The sequence below is a fragment of the Lathyrus oleraceus genome, chromosome 3, assembly GCF_024323335.1.
Source record: "Lathyrus oleraceus cultivar Zhongwan6 chromosome 3, CAAS_Psat_ZW6_1.0, whole genome shotgun sequence".
Classification (NCBI taxonomy): Eukaryota; Viridiplantae; Streptophyta; class Magnoliopsida; order Fabales; family Fabaceae; genus Lathyrus; species Lathyrus oleraceus.
The window spans coordinates 21,559,748-21,572,413 of record NC_066581.1 but is presented as its reverse complement, the minus strand read 5'-3'; the positions used below and the strand labels follow the sequence as shown (position 1 = coordinate 21,572,413).

The 12,666-nt window shown below is 40.6% G+C and overlaps 1 non-coding gene across 1 annotated transcript; it reads right to left on the bottom strand.

Annotated features, from left to right (window-relative positions):
• Positions 1 to 7,871: 7,871 nt before the first annotated feature.
• On the bottom strand, positions 7,872 to 7,978 carry LOC127133172 (small nucleolar RNA R71). Its single transcript, XR_007807164.1, has one exon. It is a non-coding gene; the product is annotated as a small nucleolar RNA R71 (small nucleolar RNA).
• Positions 7,979 to 12,666: the final 4,688 nt, after the last annotated feature.

The following is a 12,666-nucleotide window of genomic DNA, read 5'->3' as shown; positions in this document are numbered from 1 at the left end:
CAGGCAAGTAAGTTTCCAAAGGTCGAGCATCCGGTAGATTGCGTAGTAATGTCGTTCATCTAAAAAACACAACCCTTAACCCGTAGTTAGCCGAACTACGGTTTGCTCTGATTCTCATTCCAGATGAGATACGTAGGCATAAGACGCGATGTCTTAGCGAGCACACTCCTCTTTAACCCATAGGTAGCCGAGCTACGAAGACTCTGATTCTCATATTCAGATGAGATACGTATGCAGTGGATGCGACATCCGTGCGAGTCATTTTCTTTTGACCCTTCTTTTAGTAGATAGTACATTAGATAAACCCACGCCCTTTAGACAAGAACAACAAGAGTGGATCCCGTAGAGTACTACGGATGCGTAGGGGTGCTAATACCTTCCCTTCGCATAATCGACTCCCGAACCCAAGATTTGGTTGCGAGACCTTGTCTTTTCCTTTCTCTTTTCCAGGTTTACTTCTAGCGTTTCCTTTCCCTCCTTTGGGATAAATAACGCACGGTGGCGACTCTTCTGTCATTTCTTTCTCATCGGTTGTTTTTTTCGCATCTCCTTTTTCAGGTTGCGACAGGTGGCGACTCTGCTGGGGACCCTGGTTTCCCTGAGTGAGTCCCTCCTAGCTTTTGTAGGTTGTTTGTTTATTGGGTGTTCATTCTTTTGTACAGATATTTATTTTTCAGCATTTACCTGCTTCATTGCATTGTGTACATATCATTGTTGTATCTGTTGGCTCTGCTGTTGGTTTGTTTGTTTGTTGGGATGGGGTGTTCTATGAGAGATAAGCCCATTACCCAGGCTTGAGTGTACACACAGGTTTTAGAGTGGATAGTCATGAGGCTTGCGTGGCGTATTGCTACGTTAAGTCGTTCATGAAGACCCACATCCAGACGAGGTTTCTTTTGGATATATTTTGTCCTATGGGTGTTCCATAACGGCAGATGTTCCTCTAGAAATCGTCGACTCTGGTGACCATTTCCTAAGAACTCAGTCAAGACCTCTCCTACGAGACGTGATTATGTTAGCTCTGGTGGGCGCATTCTCGCTGATCAATCCGAGGACCCCGAGACTGGGAACTTGCTATTAGGATGTGCTGTTGAGGGGAGTCAGTGGAGGTCTTTTATCCCGTAATAATGCCAAACCTTCAGTGGTAAACGTATTATTCTCGACCGAAGGGCCGAAGTTGACAAACTTCTGTTCTTAGAACCTACCAGTGAGGGGAGGGCTAAACTCAGGAAACCTTAATCTCCAACCAACCCGGTTTTCTGGAGCAAATCTTTGATCTTATATTATATTCTTCAGTGGGTTTCTCTTCAGACAGTGCAACCCGACAGATGTTCAAGCAGATACAGCAATCCTGATTCCCATGTCACATCATTGCATCACATCATTTTGCATTCATATCATTTAACACATGTTTATCTATTTCTAGGGGGGTTTACATCTTCCTCTTGATTCCGGTCGGGATTTCTCTGGTTCTATTAAGATGGATATTGGCAGAAAGAGACATGTCACCTACAAGTTTCCTGTGGTCTATTTGGAGCCTATTCAACAACTGATGAAGTTAATGGATCCTGATTCTCTAGAAGGATTCCGAAAGGATTACGGTTTGATTCTAAGTTTTGTCACGGTTCTTTCCAAAGATCAACACGATGCTCTCTTTACATTGTTGCAGTTCTATGATCCTCCATTGAGGTGTTTCACATTCCCGGATTACATTCTGGTCCCTACTTTGGAGGAGGTTTCTAGTTTTCTCAGAATTCCTATCAAGCCGCAGTTGCTATTCTACAGTTCCGAGTTTCTGCCCGATCTCAGCATGGTTGCTTCAACCACATATTTGGGGGAATCAGTCTTGAAGGCTAATATGTGTCAGAAGGGAGAAGTTAATGGTTTTCATCTGAGTTTCTTACTGGGAGAAGCAAAGAAGAAGCTTGAAGATGGTGACCAGAGGGGTTTCAATGCTGTGTTGGCTCTTTGTGTGTATGGGATCGTCATGTTTCCTAATGTGGCGAAATTTATGGACGTAGACGCCATACGCCTCTTCGTGTTGGGAAATCCAGTGCCGACCTTGTTGGGAGATTTCTTTCATTCAGTGCATCACAAGAATGAGAATAGAAGGGGAGGATTGGTGAATTGTTGTACGCCTTTGTTTTATAAGCGGTTCAGTTCCCACCTGCCCAAGTCAGGAGCGTTCGTTGATGTCAAGGACTCGTTGAGTTGGTCGAAGAGATTGATGGGGATAAGAGCTAAAGATATTTCTTGGTGGTCAGACCGGGGCTTGCTTGGGGCGGATATTATTCACAGTTGTGGGAACTTCCCGAATGTACCGTTGGTAGGAAGAAGAGGAGGTATCAACTACAATCCTTCTCTGGTAGTCAGACAGTTTGGGTATGCTTTAAGAACTCCGCCTTTGGAAAAGGATGTGGAAGAATCTCTGTTTTTCCATTCTTCATCTGATCTGACTGTATCCCGTAAGGCAGCTGAGGCATGGCTCAAGGTGATCAAGAGAGGAAGGACTGTGCTTGGAAAAGGAGATTGCAGGACTTACCCTCAGTATGAAGATTGGCTTCAAGGAAGAGTCGAAGAGTTTGGTCTGCCATTTCTTATTGAGGAGCCTTTGTATCCACCTACTCCTGAGCAGTCAACAATGGTGAACCGAGAAGAGTATGACAAATTGAAAAATGCCATGGAGGAGCTTCAATCTGAAAACTCGGAGTTAAGTGTGAAGCTACAAGACTGTATGCATCAATTCCATGAGGCGGAATATCAGAAGAGGGAAGCCGTCAGATTGCAAGGGGAAGCAGAGAGGAAATTAGTTGTGGGGGTGGATTTCTTCAGGAAGACAGACGAAGCCTTGAGATCATCCAGTTCTGAGTTGAGGCGAGTCAAACAACAGTTAACAGATGCTCATGGTAAGTTAGCATGTTGGCAAGAGCAATGGGATACATTTTTAGCTTCTCGGAAGGCAAAAGAGGAGGAGACGGTGGTCCAATTGACTGGTCAGATGGAGAAGTTGAAGATCCTGCTGAGGGAGAAGAACCATGAGGTGCTGTGCGCCCGTTCAACCAATGGCTATATCACAGATCAGTTCAACAAAGCTCAAGGACAGATTGAGGAACTCAAAGTGCTGGCAGGTTTGAAGAAATCCAGACTTGAAGAGGTATTCGGAGAAGATGATGGGAATTACTACAGAGAGCACATCAACGAGTTGGATGGAGTTATTCACAAAAGGAATCTGCTTATCCGGTGTTTGACAGAATCTCCAGATCGTCCTGACACAGTGGCACTACTGGCTGAAGTAAGGAGCAGTCCTTATGGGTTGTATACAGGAGGCTGATTCCTGATTTTTTGTTCCTCTCTTTACTTATTGTATTGTAGTGATGATCCACAGGCTTGTTGTGGAGATCCTTTTTTATGTACTATTGGCTAAGGTCGTTTCCCTTCGCGAACTCATTTATATGATGGTTTTCCTTATTGCATCTTGATCTTCGAAGCTTATCTACGACTCGGTATTCTTGCGTGAGACTGGAATCAAGGGGGTAGAATACCCTTTGGAATCGATAAACGTGTCATTGCATTTACATGTTCATTTGCATATCTTGCATAACAGGTACCGCTGTAGTGTTCTCATATTATTTGTTGTTCCACTAGCAGGATAGCTTGAAGGTGAGAAAAACAAGAAAGGGGGGTTTGAATTGTTTGAAAAATTAAGCGCTTTTGCAAAAAGAAAATCACACAATGATTTTATACTGGTTCGCTTATAACACAAAGCTACTCCAGTCCACCCGGCCAAGGTGATTTCGCCTTCAACAAGGACTTAATCCACTAATCTTGAAAGATTACAAACAACCCCTAAGAGAAAAGAAAATCTCTTAGTCCTCTCAAGTCTACAGACTACAAAGAGTCACTTGAGGAAATCAAATAAAAATAGATACAAGATGTGTAATCTAGAGTGCTTCTAAGAAAGCAAATATTACAAACTTAAGAACAAATTTTTCACTTGATAAGCAAAAGCTTAGTGAAAATCTTTGAAGAACAAAGATGTTTTTCTTGAGCGTGATTTGATTTCAGTATAGTTTTGGCTAGTGATTTCTTCGTGTTTACTGAATGAGATTTCTTCTCTATTTATAGGAGTTGAAGTAGAGTTGAAGTAGCATTGAGTCTGTTGGATATTGAGATGTAATTACGCCATTCCATTAATAGCTTCTGCAGTGGACTTTTTCACTTGGAAGTGACTACTTACCACAATTAGTATCTTTTCTCTTGGAAGAGGAGATTAACGTCTCTTTCTAATTGAGGAAATCCATTTGCAGAACTTTAACTTGGCTTAAACGTTACTTCATCATGATTAACAATTCTGATTAGAGTCTTTGTGTATCTGGAGAATTCTTGCTTCTGATGTCGCTGATAACTTCCAGAGTTTACAGAAGACATTTGTTCAGAGTCAGAGCTTCTAGACTTTACTTCATGTTCAGATGCTTCTGATACTTTGTAGTTTTGTCCAGAGTCAGAGCTTCTTGAATGAGATTCCTCTTTAGATGCTTCTGATACTTGAGATTTTACATCTGATCTTGTTTTGCATCTGATGACATCATCAGATTTATTTCTTCTTTCTTTAGAACCCTGCACACTTAGAAACTTTTCGTTAGGGTGCCATTTTTGGTTTCATCCTTTGTTATCATCAAAATCATGGAATCTATTGTAGAACTATTTTTGTTCTTACATAGCTGACTCAGGCATTCACCGGTACGGTACCCGCATAAACCACCAGAGAGCAATGGAAAGCCTACAAGCAGAGCTCGCCGAGATGAAGATCCGCATGAACCAATTCATGGATGTGGTTCAAGGGGTGGCTCAGGGACAACAAGAGCTCAGGCAGATGATGCAGAGGAATCCCGCCACTACTCAACCAGAGACGTTGACTGATCCTCCAGCTGGAGAGGTTAACGGACCTAGTGGACCGGGGCCTACCCCGATCCTACATGTCACCTCCGGTCAACAACCCGTCCATGATGACCAGGAGGATCAGTTCCCCTTGCTTCAGGAAGACTTTGGTATGGGTCATGGTATGGACCCTATGTTTCAAAGACTGGAAGAGAGGTTGAAGGCAGTGGAAGGACAGAATCCTCTGGGAGTAGACGTTGCTGACTTGGGATTGGTCCCAGGCGTGAGGGTGCCACCGAAATTCAAGGTCCCGATATTTGACAAATACAGCGGCAACTCTTGCCCGAAGACCCATGTGCAAGCCTACTTCCGTAAAATGGTTGCATACTCTGACGATGAAAAGTTGCTTATGTACTTTTTCCAGGATAACCTAGCTGGGGCATCCTTGGAATGGTATATGAGGCTGGACAGAGCCCACATCCGCTGCTGGAGGGATTTGGGTGAGGCTTTCGTGAAGCAGTATCAGTATAATGTAGACATGGCTTCGGACAGAACTCAACTTCATAATCTGTCTCTTAAAGGCAATGAGTGCTTCAGAGAATACGCTTGATAACACGAAATTATATCACATTTTAGGACTTAATTCAATTAAATTATATTATTATTTACTTTAAATTATTTCATTTTATCAGATATTACGCGGTATTTCCTTCCTATTTATCTCAGGTATCTATTTGAAGCAAAAGTAGAAAAAGGAAGAAAAGGAGGTGTAAAAAGAAGTTTCTGGAAACAAATAGCAAAAGCCAAGCCCAGCCCAAAGAAGGCACAGGCGTTGTGCCTGTGGCGAGCGTCACAGAGGTTGTGACGAGCGTCACGCTATATGCACTTGTGTGACGAGCGTCACACATGGTGTGACGGACGTCACACCATTCCCCTATATTTGAGGCACAAGGAACGCTTCAGAGACGTTGAGAGAGAGTTGAGCCCTATTTCCACGCCCAACTATTCTGCACGTTGAAGACTTTTTGACGCGGAAGCAGTTGAGGGAGGTGGCATATAAATAGTAGCTTTTTGGAAAGCTCAGGGTTCCACGCCTTTTTCCAGATTTTTGCCGTTTTCGTATTCTTTCTTTTTCCAGCAGCTTAGGCATATTTTTACAGTATTACTTTGACAAATTTTTATATTGTTTTCCTTTTGCAATTCTATTTTCTTTTCCAGCTCTTAATTAATTTTTCGCACAATAGTTTCTACACCGGAAACTATTGTGTACCTTTTACCGGATCTAACCTTACGTTAGAATCTAGTTTTTTTATTCCTTCATTTTATTTTTCTGCCTGATTGAAGAACTCAAGAACAAATCCAACCGGTCTGTGGTGGAGTGTTCAAGACTGCTATTTAATTATTCAGGTTCTTTATTTATTTGTTGAATTTATATATGCTTGTTTTTATTATTAATTTTTGCTGCTTGCCTGTGATGAATCTGTTTATGCATGTTATTTATTTAAGTCTGTTTAGCATGCCTGGCTGATTTATTTAGGTATCGGTATGTAAAGTAAGCGGAATGAAGGAATCAAAACTAAGTTGGTTTAATTAAGTTTAAAATTAAAATCACTCTTTTTACGGTCTCAATTTACAGGTTTAATAACAAAGTTTTTGTACGAAAGTAAAAGACATAAAGAAGTTAAAATCAATAGAGCGAGAGTTTGAGGTTTTGACTGGACAGTGTAAATTGGACATTAATTCTAGATCAGGGCGAGAGCAATTTTTAGAGTTAATTAAATTCTAACCTTTTTCAAAAAGTATTTTTAAAGATTGAATGTGAGGGCGAGAGTTAAGCATTTGAGTTTAATTATATAACCTAAGTCAACAGAGCGAGAGTTTGAGATAAGTGTGTTTAAACGATTAGTGTTTTCTTAAAAAGAGTTTCTACGGATTCTACTGTTTTCAAAAAGTGGTTTTTGACTTAACTATAAGTGACAGCTACGTTAATATAAAATCATAGTTTATTCAACAGAGCGAGAGTTTGAGATAAAACTTTTAACCAATAGCGTCAACTGAAAAGATTCATTTTAAAACCAAGAGACCAATAAAGAATTGATTCCCTAATTACGACGAATTACATACCGATATCCGCTTATTAGATATTAATTTTAGATCTTATTTTAGTTTTAGCTTTTTCCCCCAAACAATCAAAGTATTACCTGCCTTAGCTTTACGAAGTAACCTTAGATAACGGTATATCGATTCATAAGTCCCTGTGGGATCGATATCTTTTAAAACTACGCGATAGAACTGTGCACTTGCAGTTTGTACCCCAAATTCGACTCATAAAGTCGCGATCAAGTTTTTGGCGCCGTTGCCGGGGACTTTTATTTAAGTCGATATCGTAACTCTCCTGTTACGCTGTAAAGACTAAGGCTTTTCTTTTTCTTTTCTTTCTTTCGTTGATTTGTATGCCACGCACTCGCTCTCAAGGCGAACCGCTCTACTTACGAATCAACGATATCGAACTATATCTCCGAGTCTTACGACGAATTCGGGAATATCGTGCTGCAAACAATCTACCTCCTGTAGAACTTCCTGATTTCAAAAATATTTTCCCTTCGATACCCGAGATGGCAGAACCAGCTCGTGCTCTTAGAGATTACGCCGCTCCATCGCAAGATGAACCGCATTCAAGTATTGCTCCGCCCGCAATCGAAGCAAACAACTTTGAACTCAAACCTTCACTGTTGCAGGCAGTGCAACAGAACCAATTCTCTGGGAATCCTACCGAGGATCCTAACCTTCATTTATCCGTATTTGTCCAATACGCTGATACTGTTAAAGCTAATGGTGTCACTTCAGAGGCAATTCGACTTCGTCTTTTTCCTTTCTCACTAAGAGATAGCGCTAGAAGATGGCTTCAATCTCTTCCTTCTAACTCAGTCACCACATGGAACGAGTTGAAAAAAGTTTTTCTTGCTCGATATTTTCCGCCAAGCAAAACAGCTATGTTAAGAGCCCAAATAAATGGATTTAAACAGAAAGATAACGAGTCTCTTTTCGAAGCATGGGAAAGATACAAAGATATGATGAGACTTTGTCCACACCATGGTTTAGAAGACTGGTTAGTAATTCATACATTCTATAATGGTCTCCTGTACAACACGAGGTTAACAATAGATGCCGCCGCCGGTGGCGCACTAATGAACAAACCTTAATGCAGACGCTTACCAACTTATCGAAAGCATGGCTCAAAACCACTATCAGTGGGGAACCAAACGAACAATGGTGGAAAAACCTCAAACGAAAACTGGCATGTACGAGATAAGTAACCTTGATCATGTTAATGCAAAAGTGGATGCTCTGGTCCAGAAAATTGAAAGTTTAAATGTATCACCTCCAGCCACAGTAGTTGCCATAACTCAGAATTGCGAAGTCTGTGGAATCCAAGGTCACACTCCTGCAGATTGTCAACTCCTAACAGGAATCCAAGCGGAGCAAGTAAACTATGCTCAAGGAAGCCCCTATTCGCATACCTATAACTCAAATTGGAAGAATCATCCAAATTTTTCATATAAGAGTAATAATGCTCTATACGCACCTGGACAATCTCCAAATCAAGCCCCAGCTATACCTCCGGGATATCAGAAGCCGACCCCATCTACACCTAACAATAACGCCCCTAGGAAATCCAACTTGGAAATCATGATGGAGAACTTTATAGCTTCTCAACAGCAAACCAATAAAGATTTCTTAAACCAGAATGTACACACTGGCGAACAAATTAAACAGCTAGCAAGTAAAGTAGATGCCCTGGATACTCATAACAAAATGCTGGAAACGCAAATATCACAAGTAGCTCAACAACAAGCGCCTACTGCTGCCCCAACTGGTACATTTCCTGGCCAACCCCAACCTAACCCAAGAAGCCACGCTCATGCAATTATACTGAGAAGTGGAACGGAAGTGGAAGGACCGTCTGACCCAAGGATAGAAAACCAAAACTCTGAAAGGTCAACTGAGGAAAGTGAACCTAAGGAAAAGGCAGAGAGTAATAAGGAAACCGTAGAAAAGAAGGAACCTTATGTACCTCCACCACCTTATAAACCACCTATCCCTTACCCTCAAAGGCTTGTTAAAACCAAAGATGCGGGCCAATTTAAAAAATTTGTCGACCTACTAAAACAATTAAACGTCACAATTCCGTTTACAGAAGCTATTACGCAGATGCCCTCATATGCCAAGTTTTTAAAAGAAATTCTTTCTAATAAAAGGAAACTTGAAGATAGCGAAACCGTTACACTTACTGCTGAATGTAGCGCTATAATACAGAATATGCCTCCTAAACTTAAAGACCCAGGTAGTTTCTCTATACCTTGTCACATAGGAAAATTTGTCATAGACAAAGCCTTATGCGATTTAGGAGCCGGTATTAGTGTTATGCCTTTATCCATATGCAAGAGACTTTAAATGGGAGAATTAAGACCAACTAAAATGTCTGTGCAACTAGCAGATCGTTCCGTAAAATATCCTGTAGGAATTCTTGAAAACGTTCCAGTGCGCATAGGTCAATTCTACATTCCAACTGATTTTATAATTATGGATATTAGAGAAGATGAAGTTACACCCATTATACTGGGAAGACCGTTCTTAGCAACCGCCGGTGCAGTCATAGACGTAAAACGAGGACGACTCACTTTCGAAGTAGGAGAAGAGAAAATTGAGTTCATCCTTTCCCAATTTTTGAGAGCACCTGCAATAGAAGATACATGTTACTTCATGGATATCATCGATGAATGCATAAAAGAAACGGAGTTAGAAAAAGACAAATCATCTGACTACCTTGTAGAAGAAAAACTTAACCAATGTTTAGCAATAACACCGGACCCTACGCAATGCCTCAAGAAACCAACCTTAGACCTGAAAACACTTCCCAAGAATCTGAGATATGAATTCCTAGACTTAGAGCTTGAACGACCAGTGATAGTTAATGCTGACCTAGGAACACTCGAAACAGAAAAACTCCTGCATATCTTAAGAAAATATCCAACCGCACTAGGTTACAACATCACCGATCTTAAAGGAATAAGTCCTTCTATTTGTATGCACCGCATCATGTTAGAAGAAGACTGTAAAACTTCTAGGGAACACCAGAGAAGACTAAACCCGATCCTAAGTGAGGTAGTGAAGAAGGAAATAACCAAGTTATTAGAGGCAGGTATCATATATCCTATATCTGATAGCAAATGGGTTAGTCCTGTACACGTAGTACCAAAGAAAGGAGGTATAACAGTCATTGAAAATGAAAAAGGAGAAACTATAACCAAACGAATTGAATCGGGATGGAGAATGTGCATTGACTATAGGAAACTAAACAAAGCAACCCGAAAATATCATTTCCCTTTACCATTCATTGACCAAATGTTAGAACGATTAGCAAAACATTCACATTTCTGCTATCTAGACGGTTACTCAGGTTTCTTTCAAATACCAATTCACCCTGATGACCAAGAAAAGACAACGTTCACGTGCCCTTTTGGTACCTTCGCTTATAGACGAATGCCGTTTGGCTTGTGTAATGCTCATGCAACTTTCCAAAGATGCATGATGGCAATATTCGCCGATTTTCTAGAAAACTTCATGGAAGTATTTATGGATGACTTTTCCGTATGCGGACAAAGCTTTGAAGAATGTCTTGAAAACCTAGAGAAAGTTCTAGAGCGATGTGTAAAAGTAAACCTAGTACTTAATTGGGAAAAATGCCACTTTATGGTACAAGAAGGAATTGTTTTAGGACACATCATCTCGAACAGAGGAATTGAAGTAGACAAGGCCAAAATAGAGGTAATCGAAAACCTTCAACCTCCGAAGACTGTGAGAGAAGTACGAAGCTTCTTAGGACATGCCGGTTTTTACCGACGATTCATTAAAGACTTCTCTAAAATAACTAAACCGTTGACCGGATTATTGATGAAAGATGCTGAATTCATATTCGACAATAAATGTTTAGAAGCATTTCAAACGCTTAAACAAGCACTGATCTCCGCACCCATAATGCAGACACCAAATTGGAATGAACCATTCGAAATAATGTGTGATGCCAGCGATTACGCTGTAGGTGCTGTCTTAGGACAACGAAAAGATAAAAAGCTTCATATTATATATTACGCAAGTAGAACTCTAGATGAAGCACAAATGAATTACGCCACAACCGAGAAAGAACTTCTAGCAGTAGTGTTTGCGCTAGATAAATTTCGTTCTTACTTAGTCGGAGCCAAAATAATCATCTACACTGACCACACTGCTATCAAATACCTCTTAAATAAAAAGGATGCAAAACCTAGACTCCTAAGGTGGATCCTGTTACTACAAGAGTTCAATTTGGAAATCAAGGACAAGAAAGGAATTGAAAACGTAGTAGCAGATCACCTCTCTAGACTTGAGAACCTTGAACCGGAAAGAACAGCAATTAACGATGATTTCTCGTACGATAAGCTTATAGCTACTTTAGAAGAAAATAACGCTGATAAACAGGTAGAAACTACCTTAGCAATATCTGTTACACCGTGGTACGCTGACCTCGTCAATTATTTAGCTGCCGGAATAGTTCCATCTACCTTATCGTACCAACAGAAGAAACGATTCTTCTATGATATAAAACAATATTACTGGGATGACCCCTTACTTTTTAAAAGAGGTCCCGATGGTATTTTCCGTCGGTGTATACCTGAAGAAGAGGTAGAAAGTATAATCCAACACTGTCACTCCGCTCCTTATGGTGGACACGCAAGTACATCCAAGACCTGCTCTAAAATCCTACAAGCCGGTTTTTATTGGCCAAGTATATGGAAGGATGTACATGCAACTATTAAGAAATGTGACAGATGTCAATGCACAGGAAACATATCTAGACGTGACGAGATGCCACAAAAGGGCGTTTTGGAAGTCGAGATTTTCGACGTGTGGGGAATAGACTTCATGGGACCTTTTCCATCCTCTTTCGGCAACAAATACATACTCGTGGCAGTTGACTACGTATCAAAATGGATTGAAGCTATAGCTTCTCTAACAAACGACACACGAGTAGTAACTAGACTCTTTAAGAATATAATATTTCCAAGGTTTGGTGTCCCAAGAATAGTTGTCAGTGATGGTGGATCGCATTTCATATCCAAAGTACTCGAAAAACTACTGCTTAAGTATGGCGTAAGACATAGAGTAGCGACACCTTACCACCCTCAAACCAGTGGGCAAGTGGAAGTATCTAACAGAGAGATCAAACAGATACTAGAAAAAACAGCCGCCACTTCAAGGAAAGACTGGTCATTGAAATTACCAGAAGCTTTATGGGCATACCGAACTGCTTACAAAACACCCATAGGGACAACCCCATTTAAGCTAATTTATGGAAAATCCTGTCACCTCCCGGTAGAATTAGAACATAAAGCCTATTGGGCTATTAAAAATCTAAATTTAAACTATAAAGCCGCCGGTGAAAAGAGAATCCTTGATATAAGCGAATTAGAGGAACTCAGAAGAGACGCTTACGAAAATGCCAGAATCTACAAAGAAAGAACAAAACAATGGCATGACAAGCGCATATCAAGGAAAATCTTCAAACAAGGCGATACAGTCCTTTTATTTAACTCCAGACTAAAATTATTTCCGGGAAAACTACGATCTAGATGGTCAGGTCCTTTTCAAATCACTAATGTTTTTCCCAGTGGAGCAGTAGAAATTAAAGGTAAATCTATGGAACCATTTACCGTAAACGGGCAACGTCTAAAACATTATCACTATGCA